This window comes from Nomia melanderi, unplaced genomic scaffold, assembly GCF_051020985.1.
Source record: "Nomia melanderi isolate GNS246 unplaced genomic scaffold, iyNomMela1 scaffold0067, whole genome shotgun sequence".
Taxonomy (NCBI): domain Eukaryota; kingdom Metazoa; phylum Arthropoda; class Insecta; order Hymenoptera; family Halictidae; genus Nomia; species Nomia melanderi.
In genome coordinates, this window is record NW_027475182.1 from 2,870 (window position 1) to 5,738 (window position 2,869).

Genomic DNA, 2,869 nt, shown 5'->3' on the forward strand with positions numbered 1-2,869 from the left:
ATATAGTTTTATATAGTTTTATATAGTTTTATATAGTTTTATATAGTTTTATATAGCTCTATATAGTTTTATATAGGTTTATATAGTTTTGTTAGTTTTATATAGTTTTATATAGTTTTATATAGTTTTATATAGTTTTATATAGTTTTATATAGTTTTATATAGTTCTATACAGTTTTGTATAGGCTTATATAGTTTTGTTAGTTTTATATAGTTTTATATAGTTTTATATAGTTTTATATAGCTTTATATAGTTTTATATCGTTTTATATAGTTTTATATAGTTTTATATAGTTTTGTTAGTTTTATATAGATTTATATAGTTTTTCGTAGTACTATATAGTTTTATATACTTTTATTAGTTTTATATAGTTCTATATAGTTTTATATAGTTTTATATAGTTTTATATAGTTTTGTTAGTTTTATATAGTTTTATATAGTTTTATAGAGTTTTATATAGTTTTATAGAGTTTTATATAGGTTTATATAGTTTATATAGTTTTGTTAGTTTTATATAGTTTTATATAGTTTTATATAGTTTTATATAGTTTTATATAGTTTTGTTAGTTTTATATAGTTTTATATAGTTTTATATAGTTTTATATAGTTTTATATAGTTTTATATAGTTCTATACTGTTTTATATAGGTTTACATAGTTCTTATAGTTTTATATAGTTTTATATAGTTTTATATAGTTTTATATCGTTTTATATAATTCTGTATAGTTTTATATAGTTTTTTATAGTTTTATATAGTTTTTTATAGTTTCGTATAGTTTTATATAGTTTTATATAGTTTCATATAGTTTTATATTGTTGTACATAGTTTTATATAGGTTTACATAGTTTTATATAGTTCTATAGAGTTTTATATAGTTTTATATAGTACTATATTGTTTTATATAGTTTTATTAGTTTTATATAGTTTTATATAGTTTTATAATTTCTATAGAGTTATATATAGGTTTATATAGTTTTGTTAGTTTTATATAGTTTTATATAGTTTTATATAGTTTTATATAGTTTTATATAGGTTTATATAGTTTTGTTAGTTTTATATAGTTTTATATAGTTTTATATAGTTTTATATAGTTTTATATAGTTTTATATAGTTTTATATAGTTCTATACAGTTTTGTATAGGCTTATATAGTTTTGTTAGTTTTATATAGTTTTATATAGTTTTATATAGTTGTGTATAGCTTTATATAGTTTTATATAGTTTTATATAGTTTTATATAGCTCTATATAGTTTTATATAGGTTTATATAGTTTTGTTAGTTTTATATAGTTTTATATAGTTTTATATCGTTTTATATAGTTTTATATAGTTTTGTTTGTTTTATATAGTTTTGTATAGTTCTATATAGTTTTATATAGTTTTACATAGTTTTATATAGTTTTGTTAGTTTTATATAGTTTTATATAGTTTTATATAGTTTTATAGAGTTTTATAGAGTTTTGTATAGTTTTATATAGTTTTATATAGAATTATATAGTTTTATATAGTTTTATATAGTTTTGTTAGTTTTATGTAGTTTCATATCGTTTTATATAGTTTTATATAGTTTTATATAGTTTTGTTAGCTTTATATAGTTTTATATAGTTTTATATAGTGTTATATAGTTTTATATAGTTTTATATAGTTTTATACAGTTTTATATAGTTTTGATAGCTTTATATTGTTTTATATAGTTTCCTATAGTTTTATATAGATTTATATAGTTTTATATAGTTCTATAGAGTTTTATATAGTTTTCCATAGTTTTATATAGTTTAATATAGGTTTATATAGTTTTGATAGTTTTATATAGTGTTATATAGTTTTATATAGTTTTATATTGTTTTATATAGAATAATATAGTTTTATATAGTTTTATATAGTTTTATATAGTTTTATAGAGTTTTATATAGTTTTATATAGTTTTGTTAGTTTTATATAGTTTTATATAGTTTTATATAGTTTTATATAGTTTTGTTAGTTTTGTTATTTTTATATACATTTATATAATTTTATATAGTTTTATAGAGTTTTATAGAGGTTTATATAGTTTATATAGTTTTGTTAGTTTTATATAGTTTTATATAGTTTTATATAGTTTTATACAGCTCTATATAGTTTTATATAGGTTTATATAGTTTTGTTAGTTTTATATAGTTTTATATAGTTTTATATAGTTCTATAGAGTTTTATATAGTTTTATATAGTTTTATATAGTTTTATGTAGTTTTATATAGTTTTGTTAGTTTTATATAGTTTTATATAGTTTTATATAGTTTTATATAGTTTTGTTAGTTTTATATAGTTTTATATAGTTTTATATAGTTTTGTATAGTTTTATATAGTTTTGTTAGTTTTATATAGTTTTATACAGTTTTATATAGTTTTACATAGTTTTATATAGTTTTATGTAGTTTTATATAGTTTTACATAGTTTTATATAGTTTTGTTGGTTCTATATAGTTTTATATAGTTTTACGTTGTACTATATAGTTTTATATAGTATTATTAGTTTTATATAGTTCTATATAGTTTTATATAGTTTTGTATAGTTTTATATAGTTTTATATAGTTTTGTTAGTTTTATGTAGTTTTATATAGTTTTATATAGTTTTATATAGTTTTATATAGTTCTATAGAGTTTTATATAGGTTTATATAGTTTTACATTGTTTTATACAGTTTTATATAGTTCTATACAGTTTTGTATTGGCTTATATAGTTTTGTTAGTTTTATATAGTTTTATATAGTTTTATATAGTTTTATATAGCTTTATATAGTTTTATATCGTTTTATATAGTTTTATATAGTTTTGTTAGTTTTATATAGTATTATATAGTTTTTCGTAGTACTATATAGTTTTATAT